This window comes from Nicotiana tabacum, chromosome 22, assembly GCF_000715075.1.
Source record: "Nicotiana tabacum cultivar K326 chromosome 22, ASM71507v2, whole genome shotgun sequence".
Taxonomy (NCBI): Eukaryota; Viridiplantae; Streptophyta; class Magnoliopsida; order Solanales; family Solanaceae; genus Nicotiana; species Nicotiana tabacum.
The window spans coordinates 38,932,172-38,946,267 of record NC_134101.1 but is presented as its reverse complement, the minus strand read 5'-3'; the positions used below and the strand labels follow the sequence as shown (position 1 = coordinate 38,946,267).

At 42.3% G+C, this 14,096-nt stretch overlaps 1 long non-coding RNA gene across 1 annotated transcript; it reads left to right on the top strand.

Annotated features, from left to right (window-relative positions):
- The first annotated feature begins 12,133 nt into the window (after positions 1–12,133).
- LOC107801980 (uncharacterized) lies at positions 12,134–12,865 on the top strand. Its single transcript, XR_012705092.1, has 3 exons — positions 12,134–12,272; positions 12,348–12,422; positions 12,562–12,865. It is a non-coding gene; the product is annotated as an uncharacterized LOC107801980 (long non-coding RNA).
- The last annotated feature ends 1,231 nt before the right edge of the window (positions 12,866–14,096 follow it).

Genomic DNA, 14,096 nt, shown 5'->3' with positions numbered 1-14,096 from the left:
TGCAACCAACTCCTCCCTCCAACCATAGGTATAACTCACAATATTTACTGACAGTGCATGTGATATCGCCCTCGCTGCCATTCTAAAGAGGATGGAAGAAATAGAGAATGAAAACAAGGCACTCTGAGACCAGATAAAAAAACATCAATAACGAGTTGAAAAGATACCGGGTGCTCCTAAGATGCTACCGAAAAGGGACGCTGGCAGGTTTGTAGAACAGTCGTACAGCGATGATGCTACCCCGCGTGCCATACCAAAGACCTTCAAAATGTCGTCCTATCCGCCAAGAAACAAGTGTCCTCTATTTTGCTGAAGAAGTTTGGCGAAAACCCTTATGGGAGGGGCATTAACATGGGATTCGCAGCTACCAACCCGCTCCATAGAAACTTTCAAAGAAATGGTTGATAAGTTCATAATCGCCCATACCGGAGCCAAAAAGGCCGAAGCAAGAGTAAATGACATATTTGCTATTAAGCAGTCCTTGGGAGATGGATTGAGGGACTTCCTCACCCGGTTCAACAGAGTAAGGATGACTCTATCGAACGTATCCGAAGGGATGGCAGTCGCAGCTTTCCAGAACGGGCTGAGTAGAGATGGTTCAATAGCAACTAGAAAACTATTGAGCCGATTGATGAAGTATTCTCTAACCACTTGGGACGAAATCCACAATGCTTATTGTGCCGAGGTCCAAGCAGGCATGGACGACCTCAACAGACCAACTCACCGGCTAACCTCGGTACAAGCCGAATCCAGGAAAGAACGAAGAGACAGTACCAGAAGAGATCACCTGATTTCACGACCTAATAGGGAACAACACCAATCATATGTCAGGGCGGCCACCACACCCTCCCTCCACTATGAAGAAGTGGGACTCATCGGAACGAAAGAGGTATGCCTCATTTATTAAATGCTCAAAATTTTTGTGTGTCGCCTATAGAAATAGTCTACGCTCTTGAGAAACTCAGAACAAAAGTGAAGTGTCCGCTGAAGATGAGATCAGACCCAAACACCAGAAAATTCGACGCGTTCTATGATTTCCACCAGGAACGCAGGCACAAAACAGAAGATTGCATCGCCCTCAGAAGAGTTGTTAAGCAATAAGGGGAGGACCAACTTCGCTAGAGGACGTGAACATCAAGGCCCGCCAAATTTGCCATCACCAGCTCGTACTATCAACATGATCATCTGCGGCGGCGAGGACGCCTCTATCAACGGCGTGAAGTTTACCACCCCTTATAAGCTTAAGCGGTTTATCACCCGTGAACGGTACGACGTACTCGAAGAAAGTATCATCTTCAATGAATCCAATATCGACGGTTTGACTTTTCCTCATAATGATGCCCTCGTTATTACTTTATGCATTTTAGATATTGATGTCAAATGTATCATGGTAGACGATGGAAGCGGTGCATGCATTATCCATCCCCGAGTTCTTACCCAAATGAGACTCGAGGATAAGATAGTGCCTCGCTGCATCACGATAACCATTTTTAATAATGCAGTTGAGTGGACATCCGGGGAAATTACACTCCCCGTCCTGACTAGCAGCGAGACTCTGGAGACAACATTCCATATCATGGACCAGGACACTGCGTACAACGCCATAGTATGGCGACCATGGATACATCCCATGAGAGTCATCCCCTCCAGCCTATACCAAATAATCAAATTCCCAACTCCATGGGAATATTCATCATACGCGGGGAATAACGTACATCCCAGGAATGCTACCGCATTTCCTTGAATAGCACAGCCACCCAACAGAAAAAGGATAGAAAAAAAGGCATAGTAACTAACAGGGTCGAGGTCGGAACAAGAAGAGATTGGGGACATCATTATGGATCCCGACATGGTCAAGGCTACATGTTTGACCATAGAAGACCTCGATCTCATCCAATTAGACCTCAACGACCATAGCAAGAAGGCCTATATCGACTGCAAACCCCGAGAACTAGGTAAATTTAGTCAATTCTTAATAGCTAATGCAGACTTGTTTGCTTTCAACCCTGTAGATATGCCGGGCATCACAAAGGAAATCGCCACACATAAATTAAACGTCGTCCCATTCCACCCCCAATAAGATAAGCCAGGCGTAAATTCAACTCCGCCATCAACCATGCAGTCCGCGAGTAGGTGGAAAAACTGTTAGAAAATGGCTCCATTAGGAAGTCGAAGTACTCCAAGTGGATCGCCAACGTAGTGATGGTCTAAAAGAAAAACGGGAAATGGCGGATGTGCGTGGATTTCGTAGACTTGAAAAAAGCGTGCCTGAAGAATTCGTTCCCATTGCCCCATATCGACCAACTCATCGACGCAACAGCCGGGCATGAACTATTTAGTTTCCTGGACACTTACTCAGGCTATAACAAAATTCTTATAGAGAAAGAAGATCAAGAGAATATCACGTTCATCACCCACCAAGGAACGTATTGTTATAGGGTGATGACGTTTAGACTGAAGAGCGCGGGGGATACTTATCAAAGATTAGTAAAAAAACATGTTCAAAGACAAGCTCGGTAAGACCATGGAGGTATATATAGACGATATGTTGATCAAGTCCGAAAGGGCAGAGGATCACATCGATCATTTGAAAGAAACTTTTGGCATACTCAGACGGTACGGAATGAAGCTGAACCCGGAGAAATACACGTTTAGTGTAGCCTCAGGAAAGTTCTTGGGTTTTCGAGTGTCGCAGCGAGGGATCGAGGTCAACCCAGGCCAAATCAAAGATATCGAGGGGATACCAGAATTCTTAACCACCAAAAAGTAAGTCCAAAGGTTAATTGGTCGAATCGCTACCCTAGGTTCATCTCGCGATCATCAGATAAATGCCACAACTTTTTTGGCTTACTCAAGAAGGACAACGACCTCGAATGGACTCCCGAGTGCGTCCAGGCTCTACGAGAACTGAAGGCATACCTATCATCACCGCCTCTGTTTTCAAAAATCGAACCAGATCTCCTCGTCTATTTAGCAATCTCCGAGGTAGCGGTAAGTGCAGTCTTGATCCACGAAAGCAAACGTATGCAATCTTCCATTTATTACATTAGCAAAACACTCGTCGACGCTGAGACGAGATACCCGCACCTCAAAAAATTAGCTTTGGTCTTGTCGTAGTTTCACGAAAGCTTAGACCCTATTTTCAATGCCACATCTTGGCCATCACGACCTTTCCCCTGAGGAGCATTTTTCATAAACCCGAGCTATCGTGGAGGCTGGCCAAATGGGCCATCGAGCTAAGCGAGCATAATATCATATACCAGCCGCGAACGACGATAAAGTCACAAGTGTTCGCCTACTTCATCGCTGACTTCAGTGCAAAAATAATGCATGAAGTTGAAATGGAAGCGTCCAAGCTTTCCTCCAAACACAAAACATTTGGGTCCTATACATCGATGGCGCATCCAACGCATCAGGGTCCGGTTTGGGACTCGTACTCGAGGTCCCAACAGGAGAAGTAATTCACCAGTCCATATGGTCCCGGATATGACTAACAATGAGGCCGAGTATGAGGCTGTAATTGTAGGGTTAAGGCAAGCACTCAAGTATGGGGAGAAACGGTTGAAACTCCATTGTGATTCCCAGTTCGTAGTCAACCAAGTCACAGGGACTTTCCCAATCAAGTAACAAAGGTTACAAAAATACCAAACTGAAATGTGCAAGCTATTGCCTGTGTTCAACGAATGATAGCTCGATCAGATCCCATGAGCGTAGAATGCCGAAGCCTCGCCAAATTGGCCACAACTACCAAAAGCATTACAACTGGAGATAAAGGCGTAGTCTACCTCCTTAACTCATCACTACACCAAATCGAGGTGAAAACCATAAACTTAACTTGGGACTGGCGCAGTCATATTATCGTATATTTGCAGTACGACACACTCTCAGGTGACAAAAAAGAAGCCAAGAAACTAAGAATGCAGGCGGCCAGATACAGTCTCCTCCATAGCAACCTATACAAGAGGACCTACGGAGGCCCTCTGGGGAAGTATTTGGGCCCGAACCAAACCCAGCGCGTCCTCGAAGTAGTCTATGTAGGCCATTGTGGAGCTCACTCTGGCAATCGAGCACTGGTCAGATGCCTCATACGGGCTGGATACTATTAGCCCACCATGAAAAAGGATTCCACAGACTTCGTGAGGAAATGCGAACAGTGCCAAAAGTACACCCCAACGATTCACCAAACAGGTGAACACCTCCACTCAGTCACCTCTCATTGGCCATTCATCAAATGGGGAATGGACATCGTGAGTTCCCTCCCAGCAGGGCGAGGTAATGTACGATTCCTTTTTGGTTTTAACTGACTATTTTTCTAAATGGGTAGAAGCAGGAGCATTCGCCCAAATACGGGAATAAGAGGTAATCACCTTTATATGGAGAAACTTCATATGCCAATTCGAACTACCTAATGAAATCAATTGTGACAACGGACCCCAGTTCACATGAAAGAGAACCGCCGAGTTCTTCGAGAAATGGCATATCAAAAGGATACTCTCAAACCCATATCACCTAGCGGGTAAACGGGCAAGCAGAATCCTCCAATAAGTCCATACTAAACATCATGAAGAAAAAGCTCGAAGACTCCAAGGGACTATGGCCAGAAATATTACCAGATGTATTATGGGCCCACTGAACAACTCTGAAGACGAGCACATGAGACACGCCCTACTTTTTGGTCTATGAGACCGAGGCAGTAATACCGGTCGAGGTTGGAGAACCCAGCCTAAGGTACTCCCACAAAAGTGGCACGAGTAACGATAAGAGCAAAAGGTAGGAACTCAACGAAATCGACGAACGAATAGATATGGCGTACATAAGAATGGTTGCCCAAAAACAACAAGCAGAACGTTATTACAACAAGAAATCAAAGGTCTGGCCGCTGAAAGTCGGAGACTATGTACTAAAAGCCAAACCTCAAGTGAGCAAAGACCCCCGAGAAGGCAAGCTGGGAACGAATTGGGATGGTCCATACAAAATCACAGCCATAGCGAACAAGGGTTCATTCCAACTAGAGAAAATGGAAGAAAAGTGACTACCAAACAACTAGAACACCAGCCACCTCAAATACTTCAACTTCTGAGAGAAAAAGCGTCCCCCAAATTGTACTCTTTTTTCCTCACTTGAGTTTTATCCCATTTGAGTTTTCTCAATGAGGTTTTTAACGATGCGGCGAAGGTAACAATTTGGGTCGAAGTACGCGAGGGTGGGACCGTTGTTACTATTTCATTGCTCGACTTCTCAATACTCTCCAAGTCAATCAATGAATGGACTAGGTAGACTAGGACTAGGACTGGAATACTAGCCATCACCCAAAATCTGTAATTTTCTCCAAGTAGGTAACCAAAGCAATGATTTCAAAGCAATAAGAAAATTATGCTTATCAGAACACCTTTTTCGTATTAAGGTTATGTTCGACCCCGCTCGAGAAAATACCTACCGGCCCTCGGTCGCGATTTAATGAAAGGTTATGTTTGACCCCACTCGAGCAAACACCACCGGCTCTCGACCACGATTTAACGAAAGGTTATATTCAACTCAGCTCGAACAAACACCTACCGACCCTCGGTCGCAATTTAAGGAAAGGTTATGTCTGACCTAGCTCAAAATAAACACCTACCGGCCCCTGACCAAAATTTAATGAAAGGTCATGTTCGATTAAGCTCGAACAAACACCTACCGACCCTCGGTCGCGATTCAATGAAAGGTTATGTTTGACCTTGCTCGAACGAACACATATCGGCTCTCGGCCACATCTCAACAAAGAAACACACGCGACCTATGAATATTCGTCTCCAAGGCCACGACTGGCTAAAAGACAAGCAACAATAAGAAAGACAAAAGAGAAACGAGCAAACAATAAAAGCAAAAAACATACAAGTATATAAAATAAACCATAGGAAGAGAAAATGATGCAAGGAACAACTTTGATATTTCATACTTAAACTATTTACAAAGTCTCGTGAAGACGCCGACAAAAATACATAAAAAGTCAAAAGGAAACTACTAGTCGTCGTCATCTCGACCTTCAGTGCCCTCGCCAACTTGGTCCTCAATAGCGTTGCTACCTTGACCACCAATACCTTTGCCATCTCGATCCCCCTCGCCATCGCTGCTATCGCCACTTTCGCCCTCAGGATAAGCGGTATCGTACCAGGCATTCTCCTCAAGCTGGTCTATACCCTCGTCCCCCTCCTTCTTATCAGCCTCGGGCGTAGCGGGATCATACCCACAAGCGACTCGAGCTTCACGAGCCTTAACACAAACATCTTCGAGGGCAGCCTCAGAAATGGATCCCACCGCATGCAAATCTCGAAAGACATCTAACTGGGCCTCGGCATGAATCCATTCCTCATATAACTCCCAAGGAACATTGGGAAAATCTAAAGTGCGGGAAGAGGACGGTTGTGCCAGTAATTGAGCTTTCTTGGCCTCCAGAGCAGCAACTCGATCATGGAGATCAGAAGTCTATTTCTCTAACTTCCCAATCGTTTTATCTAGCCGCTCTTCTTTGAGATTTGCCATCGTTAAATCATTCTCTTGCTCAGAACGGAGAGTCCGGATCACCACCTCAAGGGACTCCGCCTTCCTCAAAGACTCCGACCGCGCAGATTCCGCCCTCCCCAACTCCTCTTGCTTCTCAGCGACCTCGCTACTAAGAGCCTCTGCCCTTAACTGACATTCCTCAAGATAGCCTCGCAACAAGACTACCTGAGCTTGGAGATCACTGCACTGGGCTTCGACCCCCCTGGTAAGCTCAAGCTCTTCCTCTTTGCACCTCAACGTCCTCTCCAAGACACTGCACTTCCCCACTACCCCGCACCAACTCATCATCTCTTACCTTCAAGTCCTCCCTCAGTCGGCGCACATTGTTGCCTTCACTAAACCGACATCTAAGCTCCCGGTATTTCTCAAGGCATCTGAAGTACTTGTCCTTCAACCATCTCTGCTCCCTACGAGCACTCTCAATCTCCAAGAAGAACGTCTATAAAACGAATGAAGGAAGTTAGAGACTACGAAAGAACAAAACCTAAGGAAAATAACTGACAACAAATGTACTTACCTGAAGGGCGAGACCAATAATTTTATTTGATAGGGTGTTGTCATCTATAGTCTTGAGGGTCGTATCATCAATCTTAGAACAAAGAGGGACAAGGGAAGGGATAATCTTCTCAGTATCCACAAGAAGATTACGATCCATGGGGATCGTAATAGTCCTTGAACCCCCTTCTAACCTCACTTCAAGTTGAGTAAGCCCCTCGTCGATCATCCTCAACTCGTCTACATCCATGTCGAAATCGAATCTAACATCCTCCTCAGTAACAACCTTCCCTCTATCATCGGTCGAAGAAGGCACGTCCGCCGCAACCTCGGAAGACGAGGCTTATTTGTGTCTCGGAAGAACAGGGTCGGCACTGCTCACCATGCCTTCGACTGTATCCCCCACAGGACGCATATTCATGTCCTCCAAACAAGTAGTCTCAGGACTTGCCTTTGGGCTCTCCCTGATATGCACTATGGCCGTTTCCCGAAGGACAAGGCCACAATCTCCTACATCGATGGTCGTCGACCTCTCTCCCCCGACATCCACGGTCCTCCTCTTACGAGGTATTAAATCTCCATCACCGGGCAAAGGTTCGTCGTCCTTGTCTATGAGAGAATATAAGGGAGAAACCGAAGTCTCCACGGCCGAAGTAGGGACAGATTCGGGCGCAACAATAGGAGGGACTGGAATGAAGGTAGAATCAGCCGAAGCATGAGCAGAAACTAAGGACGTAGTAGCTTTCCTCTTCTGGAACGAAGGTGTGGGAGACCTCGACCTCCTCGTAGATCCCCTGACCGAAGCTAAGAAAAAAAAAAGAAGGGAAAATCAGCGAAGGTAAACAAAGAAAAAAGAGTTAAGACACCGATGGTAAAAAGGAAATTACTAGTCGAAGGGAGAGCGGGCCCAAACTTCTTGAAAATACTTGGCCATTCACGAATCCCTACGATATGAGGGTTGAGCCGATCTACCCAGTCGGTAATATGAGCGACTAAAGGAGGAGGCGAGGTCTTGGTTGCAAAAGAAGAAGGCGAGAAGTCAAAATTCAAGACGAAACACGAGAAAGAGACCAAAATACTTACGAGTATAGTTTCAAGCCTCGGGAAAGCCGTCGACATTGGTCACAACGTCCTCGGTTTTGACATAGAAGAAGTTGAACCAGAATTGATGACTGGATTTGTCGTCCATCTTCACCACCAGGCGTTTGTCCCCTCGGTGGCAAAGGTTCAGCAACGTCCCCCTATAAAAGCTAGGAGCAAACAAATAGATTAAATGTCGCAGTGTCACTTCGACCCGGACCAACTCAACAAACTTGGTGAGCATCTTTATGGCTTTGAAAATGTATTGTGCGAGCTGAGCAGGGTAAACATCGTAGTGACGACTAAAATTCCTCCTCCAACGGAAGGAGAGGGAGAGAATAGCCGACTTGGAAGGGGTAGGCATAGATGGTGCAATACCCAGGACGGTAGACCTGCACCGTATCCCACCCGGCCGGGATCAACTCGATATGATTGGGAAGGCCAAATTTAGCCTTAAGCTCCTCCAATTCCTTCACCGTCATCACTGACCAAAAGGCTCCAGGTTCGGCATCTAGTAATTTGGTGAAATCGGATATGGAATCAGGGTTGCGTGGGATTATCTCTTCCACCGATGGGAAGGTTCCATCCTCAACGGTGCCAGGAACACTCTCCTCATGGGAGGGGAACACCACTGCCAAGGGAGAAATACGACTCCCCTCGCCAGCCTCAGAAGGTTCGTTAGGCATGATTCAATGTAACGAAGGAGGATGACAAGCAAAAAGGAATGGGAAATGATGTAAGTCGCTGAAACAAGGAGTAAAAAGAGTTATGTAGAGAAGATGAAGGAAAGACTATTGCTTAAAAAGAAGGAAGAGTTTGGAAAAGTTTCAAAACCAACAAACCTTCCCCTATTTATAAGGTTTGAGAGGCACCGGAATCAAAACAACGGGTCATGATTAGCACGGAAATCGAAACAACAGAGCCAATCAAGGGTCACATATAAACCGATGCAATGCGTCGGAAAACGACGTCATTATGACACATAGTATCATGACGTCACTTATTCTCTTGGATTAAATGGCTCCAACAGACTCCTCGGGTAATTCAAAAAATCCAAAATATGCGGACCTCAGAAGGCCACGTAGCCCTGTCTCCACGACTACGACCTCAGCCAACTCTATAAAATCAAATTATGAACGACATTGTCCGCTCACCGACCTCGTCCGCGGGAACGACCTCGATAAGAGAAGGGACAAACTGTATGGGTGAAAATCCATCTTTAGTCGAAATGGTGTTAGTAAAACATTCCTGGGATACCACGTGCCGAAGTAATCTAATTATCAACGAAGGTTGCGGTCGAAGAGTCAGCAAGACCAACATTGAGGAGTTGTCATCGAGGCCGAGGTCTAGCACCCGTAACAGATCTGTAACGGCTAGTTTCGAGATAGGATACAAAAGAGAATATTCTAGTGAATATTCTCTACACTTGTATTGTTAGGATTTTTAGGAACATGTTCTCTATAAATAGAAAGACACATAATGATTGGGGACATGTGATATTCATTTGTAAAAATACATTTTGATTGGAGAAAGAGAATCGGATCTCATTGCTATTATACAAATATCATCTTTTCACTAAGATTCTTGGTTACACTTTTCTACTAGATTCGAGAATAACTTAGATATTCAAAGGATTTTCGATCACTCATCATTGTCAGAAAGAACATTCATTGATTCCATCCTTTCTTGGGTGACTCATTCATTCTATTTACTTAAATGTCATTTATTGCTATTCATTGATATTGAATGCTATATTATTGCCTTTGATTTCTGAAATATTTATTGCATATCGCAACTATTATTCAGATACACATACGTAGTATTTGTTGCACTTTCGAGAACTCCATCTTAGGGATATTATTGTTAGCTAAGATTAACCTTCATTTATATAAATTTAATTAGTTGAATCAAGATCTATATTTTTTGGTCAAACAGGGGTAAGATCTGCGTTCACACTACCCTCTCACACCCTACATATAGGATTATACTGGATTTGTTGTTGATGTCCTCTCTAATGAATAATTAGTAACTTACTTTCTTTAATCATTCTTATTTGAAGATCATTGACTTTTTATAGTTATATATGGATTGAGTTAAAGGGTACTTTTATCTTTTATTAAACATTTCACTTTACTAACATCTATTGCTTAATAAATACTCCCCTGTTTCAATTTAGATGATGTAGTTTGACTCGGTACGAAATTTAAGAAAGAAAAAAAAGAAGACTTTTGAAACTTGTGGTCTTAAAAGCTTAAGGGGTAAAAGTTTTGTGGGGTCATGACATTTGTGTGGTTATAAAAGCTTCTCATTAAGGGTAAAATAGGTAAAATGAAGAGTTTAAAGTTGAATTATTTTCAAATTTAGAAATGTGTCACTTATTTTGGAACAAACTAAAAAAGAAAGTATCTCATTTAATTTGAAATAGAGAGTGGGAGTAACTTTTGTTTCTATAAAATGTCAAATATTTTATTTTTTATTAAACGACTAATATTTGGGCTAGAAGGAGCGGCACCTTAGGTTTTACAAAGCCATGTCATTGCGCTCTTTTATAACATGCTCTTGAACTCTAGGAAGGTCGCTCAATATTTCAAGAAGCAATAATTAACTAAACTGGCATCATTATCCGGCCCCAATTGCAAATAACATTGTCATCACTCATAGGGTGGTTAATATATATATATTTAAGTGTACGTGACTATCTTATCTAAAAATTAAGTTATTAAAGAAAAAGGTACTTTTTAATGATTAATTATGTCTGGAACACGCCTTTGTCCTAGGAACTAACTCATTTGTTCATCTTGTGTTACAACTGAACGAACTTTATCTGAATTAAAAAGCTTAGTTACAACTATACAAGAAGGCAGAAGCAAAGTTGTCTTGCTCTACGTACTTAGCAGCACTTGCAGTAACAGATGGTAGCTATATATGAAATTAATTCCAACTATGTTACGCCCAGTTATTTCTTTTTCTCTAGTAATTGCTAGTATTAAGAAAATGAGAAAACATAACTGTACTTACTCATGCTTTGTCCTATTTAACCACCTCTATTACGGTTCTATAGGGTTAGTTTCGGTTGTGTTCACTCAACTTTGTTTCAATTTCACAAAAATCGCTCAATTTCCGTTTGTAACTTAAACGTCATTCAACTTTGAGCACATCACTTAAAAGTCACATCTGATGGAATATGGATATATCATCACCGGAAAAATGACATGGCAAACTTTTAGTTATTTTTTATGCCACGTGAGCAATCACATAGGATTTTAACAACGAATTGGATAATTTAATACATGTTGTGCCTGTTCTTGCTTGGATGTGAAAAGTTGTAACCATAATGTTTTTCCTTTAAAGGTACTAGATAGTTGTACATAAATTATAGCTTGGTTGCTCACGTGGCATAAAAATAATTAAAAGTTTGCCATGTCATTTTTTCGGTGATGATATATCCATATTTCATCACGTGTGACTTTTAAGTGATGTGACTAAAGTTGAATAATTTTTAAGTTATGAACGGAAATTGAGTGACTTTTATGAAATTGAAACAAAGTTGAGAACAAAGTTGAGTGACCACAAGCGAAATTAACCCTACTCCTATATTAGGACAGCAATAGCAAAGACAAAAAACCATCACATGTCACCGCAACTTTAGCCAACACCAAATACCACAATCGTTGAATCTTTTTTCACTACTAAGGTAATACTATATATATATGCATGCATGTTTGCCACTTGTGAATATTGGCTATTACAGTTCTATATAAGCACACTTTTAGGTTTTCCATAGGGCGAGAAGTTATTGTGTTCTGAAATAAGAGTGAAAGAAAGGATGGAGTTAAGTAAGTTAAGGGCACTTATTTTGATATTAGTTGCTTTTGTAGGCCAGTCGAATGCCTCCTTAACAAACTTTAAGGATTGCTACTCGAAATGCTTTGTGTTCTGCTTAATTGAACCTTCTCAAAATCTCTGCACTTGCACCTCTAGATGCTTAAAAGAATGCATCTTTAATTCAGGTTCTGATAATAGTAGTACTTCTACTGCCACGTCCAGTTCAAACAATGATGTTCGACTTCAACCAGACAGTAAAAACCTTAACTTCTGCAAGCTAGGTTGTGCCTTCTCTACCTGTTCCACTCTCAGCTCAAAACATCAACCTAGTAAGTTTCCCCCTGCTAGCCTCCTTATGGTCATAAGTATTTTTATTCTGTTCTTTGCTTGTATTTTTCTACCAGGGGTCACGGGTTCAAGTGGTAGAAACAACCTCTTGCATTTTTTCAGGGCAATGCTGCGTACAATAGACCTTTGTGGTTCGACCCTTTTCTGGACCCCGCGCATAGTGGTAGCTTAGTGCACGGGCTGTCTTTTTTTTTTTTTTTCTTCGCTTGTATCTATCTCTTGGTATGTTTGTTTTTCTAATTCATTTTTCTTGTTATTCTTTCTTCTTAGATGGCGGAAAAATGGATGACTGTGTTGGATCCTGCTCAAGAATGTGCACCAAGAACTACTCCTCACCTTAGAAGTGGCACTGCTACTGTCTCGAGTATTTTATATTTTTATGGGACTTTATTATCCTCTTCGTTTTTACTTAGCTTTTTTTTTTTTTTTGCCTTTTTGCAGTTCCCATTTTCTTTTTTGTTTCTTTTATTATCTTGTTTTCCAGTGTGGGAAAGTAATTCACAACAACGTGTTTCTGAATTTGAGGCTTCCTAGCTTTCCCTGATATTTATGTAAACTTCAGATTTGGTGATTCTTTTGAGTTTTGACCATCTAATAGTTAATCACGGAATTCTTTAAATGACAACCCAATGATCAATAAGCACATTTGTGTAGTGTCACAGGCTCAGTTCTGTTAATGGCAAATGTTACTTTTTTAAAAAAAATTACTGAAAATCAAACGCATTATGATCAGTTTCTGTCAATTTACAAACCGCATATGATAGTCTGTATTTATTGAATTGCGTGAAGCTCAGTTTATAATTGGTTAATTTGCTGAAATGCGGCAGGCAATGTATCTCGTCCTATTAATTTCAAGTATTTTTCGTTGTCTTGGCATGACCCGTGAACAAGGAAATGCCAAAGGCCAAAGAGCAAACGATAGCACGTGAACGGAACCAACCTTTCTCTGAAGAAAAGGATTTGGACTACATTCAGTTTTAACTAATTAGTAAAGGAGAAATCTATTAGACAGATCCACTCCTCATCCAAAAATAATGCTAGGCACTGAAGACCAAATTAAGCAAATTTAGTACAACAAATACAAGTCAAGAACATTTTATAGTACAATAACCTCTACAGAATAAAGACACTGTTTTCTGTGGGAAGATTACTGGTTTGTCATCTAAATACTCAAGTGTGATTGAGATGGGAGTTCAGCAACTTGCAACTTTTTTTTTTTATATATAATCGTGGTGTCCGGGCCAACTTGCGCAGACCCAACTAATTCCACAAGCAACAAGTACCAATTAACTCAATCCATTAAAGCTTAGACAGAATGGAAAAAAATCACCTAGTGTTTTGTCTCCGCTGAAAAATAAAGGATCTCATATTCTCAACCACTTCATTGACCCCTAGGCTACACCATTGGGTGCGAAACTTGAACCATCAAGGTTGTGGTGGTATTGATATGATCTTTCATCCTTTATCAGGTTTCTCCGATCGAAGCCTGAAATTGAAACAACTCCTGGTAAAGAGCATTTCCACATTTAGTGGACCTCATCCAACGAATCCGGATTAATCGAGGCTCCAAAGCAGGGGCAAGAGACCACATGGAAAACCAAAAAAGGAAGGATCAAAGGAGCACCGGAGGCATATTTTCTACGAGGTCGATGAGTTACAAACTTACAACTTTGCCCAATAAAAGGAAAAAAGAAACTAAATACATCAGAAAATGATAGAATGAGATCGAAGGCTAGTGCGGCGCGTCTACGACTCATGCCAATAAAGCAATGCAAAAGACAGCTAAACCACAGGTTATATCCCAA